Genomic DNA, 10,534 nt, shown 5'->3' with positions numbered 1-10,534 from the left:
CCAGGGGGTTTGTTTAAAGCACTGTTGTGAAGAGTGTGAAAATGCCTGAAGGACCTGTGATGAGGTCAGAGTCATGTGACCCAGTGGGCGTGGCTATGAAGGATATAATGTGGCCAGGGTGAGTCATAAGTGGTGAATGCTGGGACCTGGTTGGTCCAGTGTGGAAGGTCCTGCAGAGATGGAGCTTCCTGCCTGACAGCACGTATGGACGCTATGAGCAATGGCGATGTGTGCCTGAGAGTTCCCTGGAGGGAATGAACGTGTGCGGGATGCTGAAGCCGCATGAGGAGCCCTGACGTGGGTGAGATAATTGTGAGGCTAAGAGAGCCTGCGTACTGGACACTGATAACCAGAGTGAAGCACTATAATGGACGCTATGCAGATGTTATGAAGTTATGGTGCTTCTATGGTTTATGATGGTGAATAAACTGCAAGGACTGTTATGATTTGTTGGAAAATCCATGCCGGATCTGGTTTTGTTCGCTGCCTTGCGAGAATCCCCTACTTAGATGACAGCACTACCTCACATTATGTATCACCGCTCATTGCTTATGGTATTGCCACTTGAATGTGTTACAATTATAAAGAAAACTGTATATACTACCTTGTTTTCCTGTGTTATATTATTGCACATATACTGTATTATGTGCTCTTTGTATGTACAGTCAGGGAAAGTTAGTGCATTCTTCTTGGGACATTAGAGGAGGGCACATTTAGTACATAGTTCCCCATAGACCGGGTAGCTGTAATTAAGTTGCAGGCCACTAGATGGGGGTACACTAGTGGGACCAGATAGGAGGTTCATAGAGGGCTAATTGTAGGAGGGGCTGCTGAGAGTTAAGGTTAGTGATGAAGAGTGGTTTAGTCAGATGGGGCCAGGGCGCCCAAGTGCCCACATTGGCTATAGGCCCGGACAGCTTGGCAGTCACGTAACCTTAAGTCGTTGTTGCCCACGTTACCCATGGCCACTGCAGGTCCTAGCAGTGGGTCAGAACAGGAAAAGGAAGATGTGGCATCTTATCACCTGGGCCAATTCTTTTAGGGCAGAAGTTAGCTGGACTAAGGAGATGAAAGGAGTTGGAGCTTCGACGAGATCGGTTCAGACGGGCAAGATGCTTTACCAGGGATCACCAAACGTAGTGATTGATGAATTTATATCTGGGGAGAAACAGGCTGAAGGAAATGTCATTGTAGTGAGGTCAGGCCTGGAAGGAACTGGGAAGCAGTTTAGTATGGTCCGGTCTGGGCGTGTACTGCACAGAAGTGACAGCAAGCAAGGGAAAGATCAGGAAGCATCAAATGTTATGATGTACGAACTGTGGATGTATTGTGCGAATTCCTAAGTAAAGAAAGTGTTAAAGTTATCTCGGACTGTGTCTCCATTGATGGGGGTCGCCTAGAAGAGGGACCGTTATGGCCTGGGAAATCCCGGGGTGAAGATTTATCTGGAGATGCAGGTATGCCGGGGAGCATAATATTGTTTCATGTAGGGGAAGGACTGAACACAGCTGTCACCGGAATACAGGTCACGACTACAGTCCTGTCCCTCCCTTGTACCTACGTGATGTACACTTTTAATCCATGTCAGAAAAACTATTGAAGTACAGCATGTTTTTAGCAAACTATTTCATTTTGAGCTTCCCTGGACCCACCAGAGGATGGACCCTCCATGTGTATTGTACATGTTCACTAACACTTACAGTATAATGACCTTGTTATCATTGTATACAGGACACATCATCAATAATATCTAATAGGTTATGTGATCAGTTCATGGGAAACAGTCCTCAGTGGTAACAATCGCTCCAAAATTTCACTCCAAATGGAGTTGTTTTCTGCTGGACCTTTGGGACAAATAATTGTATCATGACCAGTTCCATCACAGGACTTTCTGAAACTCTGGTGGACCAATGTGACCCTGGTTATACCGCGTATCTTTTGGTGCATTGTTTTATGAATTGCTTCTGTGCCACTAATCACTACTCACAGGCAAGCCATGAGGCAGGATAACCAAATGTTCCTGGATCAGATATCATAGAGCACATAGAAAACAAAAGGGGAAAGACACTGGGAAAATCAGGCCACGATCCGAGGTCAGTATACCAGGAAGATAGCGGATAAGAGCAAAGGGGCTAGGCAAATGGATGATCAGAACGAGGTCCAAGGTCAGGCAACAATAGATCAACAAACAGGAATACAAGGCAACCTACAGAGCAAATGCTAAATCTGGCAGAGATCTAGGACTGACAGCTTATCTAAGTAGCTGGTTAATAACTTGGAACAGGGAACACCTAAAGGCAGCTCAGCAACTCCCAGTCTTAAGGGGGTTTTACACATAGCGATATCGCTAGCAATATCGCTAAAACGTCACTGAATTTGTGACGTTATAGCGATATTGCTAGCGATATCGCTATGTGTGATACTTACCTCCGACCGGCTCCCCCGCTGTCCATCGCTGATCGCGCGAGATCGGGCGGCTCCATTTCTCGTCGTCTGCTTCCTGCTGGGCTTCCTGCTGTGTGAAACGAGCGACGCTGGAGGCGGGTGGGAGGACGCCAGGATCGCTGTGTGTGAAAGGTGAGTATCGTGCGCTGCGTCGCTGCTGCATCGCTGTGAGATCTTTCTGTGTGAAAGCTCACTAGCGATCATTTAGCGATGCACCAGCGATCCTGACCGGGTCGGATCGCTGGTCGGATCGCTGGTGCATCGCTAAATGTAAAAGCGCCTTTAGATTGGATGACTGAGCTGTCAATCAAAACACCGACAGTTCAGCACACTCCTGCACTAGATTGGACAACTGAGCTGTCAGTTATTGCGTCCAAGACACACCGAGCGAAGGAGTCGTGAGACTCGTGACAGCTCCCGCCCTGATTTCCTACCTAGCTCTTCTTATTCCCCTATGAAATGCGGTTCTCACTTGTTTTCTAATTATTCATTTTTGGATTGTTGGCAGTTCACCAGATTTTTCGAACCATTTGAATAAGCAGTGTTTTGACAACATGCCAAAATATTTTATGTAATTCTCTTGTTCCACCATCTGGTCCAGGAGCTACGATCAACGTAAAACAGTGGAGAAAAAGAAATGAAATTTCAATAAACAGATTTTTGTGCTTAATCCTGGTATACTTGTCAGCTTGTATGAATCTCCCTGCAATGAAAATGCAAAGGGCAAGCTTCTGCAGATATTACAAGGTATGGTATTCTCCATATGTAGGCAAATTAATAATATAAGAGAGGCTTAGGGGACGGCGTACAGCCATAGCGCTATAAAATAATATGATCATGAACAGATTTGCCGAACTTTGGAAGGTTTGTTTTTCTTCAGAGAAAGGGATGATAAGATAGGTATGCAAAATTTGGGTTTATGAACATTTTTTCAAGTCCAATGACTGGTTCTTATGTTTTCATATGCCCTAATTTTAAAAAAAAACTTTAATTTTTAACCATTACTGGTGTCATAGAAGTGAGATGAACCCCGAAACATCTTTATTGTAACAAAAAATGTGCACAATATTGAATATAAAATTTAGACAACATTCATTTTGCAATTTTATTTGAAACTAATTATTGTGCCCTTTCCTTTTATCTTCAAAGCTTCTCTTGATACATTTTCTCTTATAGAAGCATCCGCAGTAGTCCCCCATGATGATCCACATTCCATTTAGCTTGGTATCGTTGTTCCATCTCCTTGGTATCCTGATTAAATTTTTCTCCTTCCTCTTCGCTAACAGCACCAAGGTTTTCAGGACAGTAGTCCATATAGGAATGTGAAATATGTACCGTAACTTGAAATACATCAGACAACCGAAGGCTTTGACATTTTTTAGCATGTTCTCCACGATGGACTTAAATTTTGGATCTTTGCTGTTGCCTAGAAATTTCTTCATGACTCCTTTAAAATGATCCCAAGCCCTTTTCTCAACAGCCTTCATTTTTGTTCTGTGAAAAATGAGGATGAATGAACTCATGGAGATCAACATCCAACACGGCGGAGACACCATCACATGTTTCTCAACGCAGTGATTCTAGAGCAATGCCCCCATCCCTTATGGGAAATATGTAAAAACATGCAAAACACAAGCCGCGGAGACACCATCACATGTTTCTCAATGCAAGCAATGACTAGCCAGGTCTTTCCCCGGGAAGGAACAACCACGGGAAGGGCAGTCTCCAATCAAGGAAACCACCTATGCCAAAGCATGGTATCCATCCACAAACAGCTGTTTCGGGGTATTGCCCCTCATCAGTGTGGAGTGCACACTGAATCACTGCGCTGAGAAACATGTGATGGTGTCTCCACAGTGTTGGATGTTGATCTCCATGAGTTCATTCATCCTCATTTTTCACAGTCTTCTACTAGGCTTTGCTCCTACTGGCCAGTTTCCTACTCCACACTGATGAGGATCTGCAGACAGATCCTCTGGGACAGATGGTGTGGTGCAGCAGTGATGGTATAGCCCTCCACAGGCAGGGCTGATGTCCCTGGGCAGTGTAGTTGTAATGGTTGTGGAAAGGGGCAGGCAGTGTAAAGGATGGTACCCAGATGTAGCGGTGCTGAGCGGGTTGGCGCAAGAATGAATGGAGGACACCGAGGCTTGCAGTTCTAAGGCTTTACTCAGTCTGTGGTACACAAGGGTGCCTGCCTCCGAGCCGTGTCCTCCGGGTCAGACACTCAGCCAACCTCCAGGCCAGATGGAAAGCTCCCCTCCAACTCTCCGCCAACATGTACCCTTCCTGAACGACTCCTCTACCGCGCCCCAAAGTATGAAGATCTCCAGCACCGTGGTACTCCGGAGTTCCTCCCGTCAGATGCTCCCAAGAACTCTACTCGTATGGCAGACAGCTGTAGCCTGCTTCGGAGACTCCCTTCTCCTGAGCCCCAGCTCTCTAATCAGTTGCTGTTGTTCCCCAAGTCTTAGATGGGAGTAGTGCATTTACAGCCAACTACTCCACCGGTGTCTGCTGCAGAACCATAAGTGTCCATACAACCTCGGGGACCGGGCCCTGGCCTTGCGCTGAGAACCTATAGGCAGGGTTCCTCTTCTAATCCACGTCCTCTCTGTTCTCCTTACTCCTTCGTTCCGTACTGGTCTTTCGCTCTCTTATGGAAGCTTACGTTGCAGTTCTATGTCTTTCTCCTTCTTTTCCTTTCCCGTGCCAGCTGGCTCAGATCACTGAGGCAGCTGCAGCACTCCTTCTTCCATCCCTTCTTCCAGGGATCCCCACTCCTCCCGAGTGGCTTCCTTCCTCGCTGACCTCCCGTCAGACTGACCTGTAATCCTACACTTTTCCACTCTTTTATATATCTCAACTCCACCCACCTCCCAGCACATCCAGTGTTCCAAGCAGGGAACCACCAAAGGTGCTCTGCTACTCTCTAAGCACTGAGCCGCAATGTGGTTGTGCAGAACTACCCTGTTGTGTGGGGTGCGAGTGTTGGAGCGTGGAAAGGAGTTCCCACCTTACCTGGATGGTGAGGCACTACACCTTAGGAGAAGGTGCAGTACCTATGTGGTGACTGAGCCTCAAGGGCGCCACATACCCCCCATTAAACACAGCACGTGCGGGGGCTGCCAGTCAACAAAGTTGACAGTACAGTACAATTTTTAGAGAACCTTTTTAAGGTTATGTTTTTCTAGCTCCTTTTGAAGTTGTATATTTGGGATCAAACCATTAATTTGGTTCTTTTTAGTAACTCTGACAAGTCTTCATAAACTACCACTAGGCTTCAGAGTATATATGCTAATTTGACAAATTTACAGAGATTTTGATATATATATACATATATATATTTTTTTAGATACTTTTCAAGGATTTTTGAAAGAAGAAGAAACAGTATGGTGGAACAGAGCGTGATACCAAATAATAACTCATTTATTCCCTATTATTATCTCGTTTCGCATACAGAGGCAAGAAACTCCCCAACTGTGCCATAGAAAGAGGCCTCGGTATTTTATGCATTATTTATCACAATATGCTTTTACATCCGTTTTGACAAATGTTACATGAATCACATACAAAACAGGGTTTCTGCCGCGTTTGTCATCACAAGTCACATTAACTACAGTGGTTGGTTTTTCTTAATATATAATATTTTGCTATACAAGTGTTTTTTATGTTTATTTTTTTTTTTATTCTGATTTATTTTCACTTTTTGTTTCTCTTAGGGAATATGTAAAGAATTTATTTTTTTTTTTTTTTATAAAATCTGAATAAGGCGGAAAACTGCGGAGGAAGGTAACTGGAGAGATTCAATACTTTTTATAAAAGAAAACAGAAACTTTTTACAAAGATGATGCAGGTAGATATAATAAGAGATCTCAGCCGGAAACTTGTGTTGTTTGATGCAAATGAAAAATCGTAATCTGTCATCAAAGTTCAACGCTACCATTTTTTAATATAGTTATGAATAAAATTATGTGTTGGATTAATTTCTCATTATCCGTCCTTATTGGTCAAATTCGGGGCTCTGTATCTGAAAAGGGGGATGTCTATAAAGATATTAATAAATGAATAAAGTTACATAGTATTAAAGTGAATCTTGTCAATATATGAGCATATATTATTAAATAAATCTCTCTGACCTGATGAGGCTGGTGTACTAACTGTGAAAATCTATTTTAGAATGGCTGTGTAATCTTTTTTTAAAAAAACCTTTTTCTCCTGATAGTAAAATGAGCACAACTCTATATAAGGATTGTACCACTATTCTGACATGGATTTTCAAAGTAAGTACACCAGTCGCTAGATTTATTTATGAACATATGCATATTGTATTATGATATATGGTGATAGGTCCACTTTCAAGGAAATCTATCAGCACAGAATGACTGTTCAAACCAAGCACAGACGCATGGCGTGGCCCTTGGTGTGGCCAGACAGTTCAGTGCATCTTCCCACTTTCTTCTTTCCCCTCTTTCTCCACCCTTTCTTCTTTGGTTGACAGCACTGGCTTTATAGATCCAGAGAAGGGCAGAGAGAGATGTAAAACAAGTAGGTGGGATTGTGCACTGAATTCTTTGGCTACGGCAAGGGTGCACCGAGGGACTGTGCTTGGTTTGAACAGTCATTCTGTGCTAAAACTCCCTTAAATTACTGGATATTCAGTTTGCAATATTCTCATGAGATTCCATTAGAAATTGGAATTAGCCAATACAGAGTTAGCATACTTTGCTTAAGTTAAGATATTGATGCTGCAATTCATTTTCTCCATGCCGTATGATTTCCAGAAAAGAAGAGTCTGAATGGGAACCTTTGCCGCATGCAGGACAATAACTTTGAGAAATATCCAAAAGTTGCCAAACTTTTTGGATCATCAACACAAAAGGTATTACCGTAATTCTTTCTAGAGTCCCCTTATACTGTAGAAGATTACTAGGTACCAGTCACACTTCAATGTCACAATCTGCATAAAATCCAAGGACAATTCACATCCAAAGTATGTGTATGTCGAGGAGCAAAACACGGCATAAAAAAGCATTATAGATTAGATCGGATGCATCAGCTGCAGAAAATCCAAGTAGCAGACTTGGGTCTCTGCTGATCGAAATACGGCTCATATTATGTGAACCTTTTCCATTGCAAAGGGTTTTTTTTAAATCTATTCTTGGTATGCAATAAAAAAGACTAATAAAAAAATTAAAAAAATACGTAGACTTTTATGCTGACATGTGGACATTAGGGTGACCGCAAAAAATCGATGTCGGAATTTTGTCCGTCTGGACCCCACAAAACGATTCCCCTTTCCAGATATTGAGATAGCCAAAATTTGAGCTCGATCAAACGACGTTAACCCGTGCCGCTCGTCGCTCAAAGTTTGAAAAAATCCAAATTGAGGTATTTTAAGATTTAGGTATTTTGCATAGTCTGTTAGACTATAAAGAATGTGACAACAACATTGCAGAAATAGCCCTGACCAAATTTTCGAACCATTTGTGGTATTTGAATGCAGAGTTGGTGGGATTATCGTTTTTTGATCCCACCATTACAGACTATGAAAAGTTGTTAATGGCTAATAAATTGCTCAGTAGCACAGATGAACCATCAGAGCACGCTAGGGTTGTAAATCCAAAAGTTAGGAAAGAAAAATTAAAAGAGGTAGGAAGTAACCGACTTTAACGACCTTCTGACAAAAGATGAAGAACAAAAGCAATATGTCCTGCAAGTTGTAAGCAAATGCCGAGCATTATATTCTGACGTTTCAAAAACTACTTTAACAGAAGCTCTAGAATAGATTAGATAACTATGTAAAATTATCAACTCATGTAGGTTAGCGTGCTCTGATGGTTCATCTGTGCTACTGAGCAATTTATTAGCCATTAACAACTTTTCATTGTCTGTAATGGTGGGATCAAAAAATGATAATCCCACCAACTCTGCATTCAAATATCACAAATGGTTCGAAAATTTGGTCAGGGCTATTTCTGCAATGTTGTTGTCACATTCTTTATAGTCTAACAGACTATGCAAAATACCTAAATCTTAAAAAACCTCTATTTGGATTTTTTCAAACTTTGAGCAACGAGCGGCACGGGTTAACGTCGTTTGATCGAGCTCAAATTTTGGCTATCTCAATATCTGGAAAGGGGAATCGTTTTGTGGGGTCCAGACGGACAAAATTCCGACATTTTTTCCCCCCCATATGAGATCCGGTCACCCTAGTGGACATACACTTAAAGGGAATCTGTCATGTCCCCAGACACTATAAACCTGCAAATATAAGGTTAATCTGCCAGTAAATAGTGTTACAATATTGCCCTGCCACCTTACCAAAAGGGCGGCTTCCTGGAGAAAATTACCGATATTCCTCCCGTGAGCCGCCGGCTTTCAGTCATAGAAGCGTGCACAGTCATGGTTCAGTACACAGTGAGTGGCGGCTGTAAGCACACCCTGGCAATTTGATTTATGGCTCGCTCTCCAGCACATCTATGCAGAGTGAGCTGTCAATTAAAGTACTGTGGTGTATTTACAGTCGCCGCTCACTGTGCACTTAGTGCTGACAGTAGCCTCTCTGTGTGTGCCTAGATAACTGAAAGCCAGCTGCTCTCGGGAAGAATAAAGTTAATTTCCTTCTGGTAGCTCAGCTTTCAGTGCGGTGGCCAGACAGCTTTGTATTGCTATTAACCTGCAGATTAACCCTGTATCTGCAGGTTTATACTGTTTGGCGCCATGACAGGTTCCCTTTAAAGCAAATCCAAAAGCATTCAATAACTCTCTCAGTAGACTTTAGACATGTCAAGGCTATAGACACTGTTGATGTGAAATGGTTACTTTTAACTAGGTTAATGGTTACCTTAAATTAAAACAATAAGGTGTCATAATTAATTTAAGTCCTCATTTTTAAGTCTTCCATACATTTTTAGACCCACTGATATATACACTGCTCAAAAAAATAAAGGGAACACTTAAACAGCAGAATATAACAAGTAAATCAAACTTCTATGAAATCAAACTGTCCACTTAGGAAGCAACACTGATTGACAATCAATTTCACATGCTGTTGTACAAATGGAATAGACAATAGATGGAAATTATTGGCAATTATCCAGACACATTCAATAAAGGAATGGTTCTGCAGGTGGGGACCACAGACCACATCTCAGTACCAATGCTTTCTGGCTGATGTTTTGGTCACTTTTGAATGTTGGTTGTGCTTTCACACTAGTGGTAGCATGAGACAGACTCTACAACCCACACAAGTGGCTCAGGTAGTGCAGCTCATCCAGGATGGCACATCAATGCGAGCTGTGGCAAGAAGGTTTGCTGTGTCCGTCAGCGTAGTGTCAAGTGGCTGGAGGCGCTACCAGGAGAAAGGCCAGTACACTATGAGACGTGGAGGGGGCCGTAGGAGAGCAACAACCCAGCAGCAGGACCGCTACCTCAGCCTTTGTGCAAGGAGGAACAGGAGGAGCACTGCCAGAGCCCTGGAAAATGACCTCCAGCAGGCCATAAATGTGCATGTGTCTGCACAAATGGTTAGAAACCAACTCCATAAGGATGGTTTGAGAGCCCGACGTCCACAGATGGGGGTTGTGCTCACAGTCAAGCACCGTGCAGGATGCTTGGCATTTGCCACAGAACACCAGGATTGGCAAATTCACCACTGGCGCCCTGTGCTCTTCACAGATAAAAGCAGGTTCACACTGAGCACAGGGGAATGACATGACAGAGTCTGGAGACGCTGTGGAGAGCGATCTGCTGCCTGCAACATCCTTCAGCATGACCGGTTTGGCAGTGGGTCAGTAATGGTGTGAGGTGGTATTTCTTTGGAGGGCCACACAGCCCTCCATGTGCTCGCCAGAGGTAGCCTGACTGCCATTAGGCACCGAGATGAGATCCTCAGACCCCTTGTGAGACCATGTGCTGGTGCGGTTGGCCCTGGGTTCCTCCTAATGCAGAACAATGCCAGACCTCATGTGGTTGGAGTGTGTCAGCACTTCCTGCAAGATGAAGGCATTGAAGCTATGGACTGGCTAGCCTGTTCCCCAACCTGAATCCGATTGAGCACATCTGGGACATCATGTCTCGCTCTATC

This window comes from Dendrobates tinctorius, unplaced genomic scaffold (assembly GCF_039654945.1).
Source record: "Dendrobates tinctorius isolate UK_male_01 unplaced genomic scaffold, ASM3965494v1 ptg000070l, whole genome shotgun sequence".
NCBI classification, from domain to species: domain Eukaryota; kingdom Metazoa; phylum Chordata; class Amphibia; order Anura; family Dendrobatidae; genus Dendrobates; species Dendrobates tinctorius.
Note: the sequence above shows the minus strand (reverse complement) of the source record.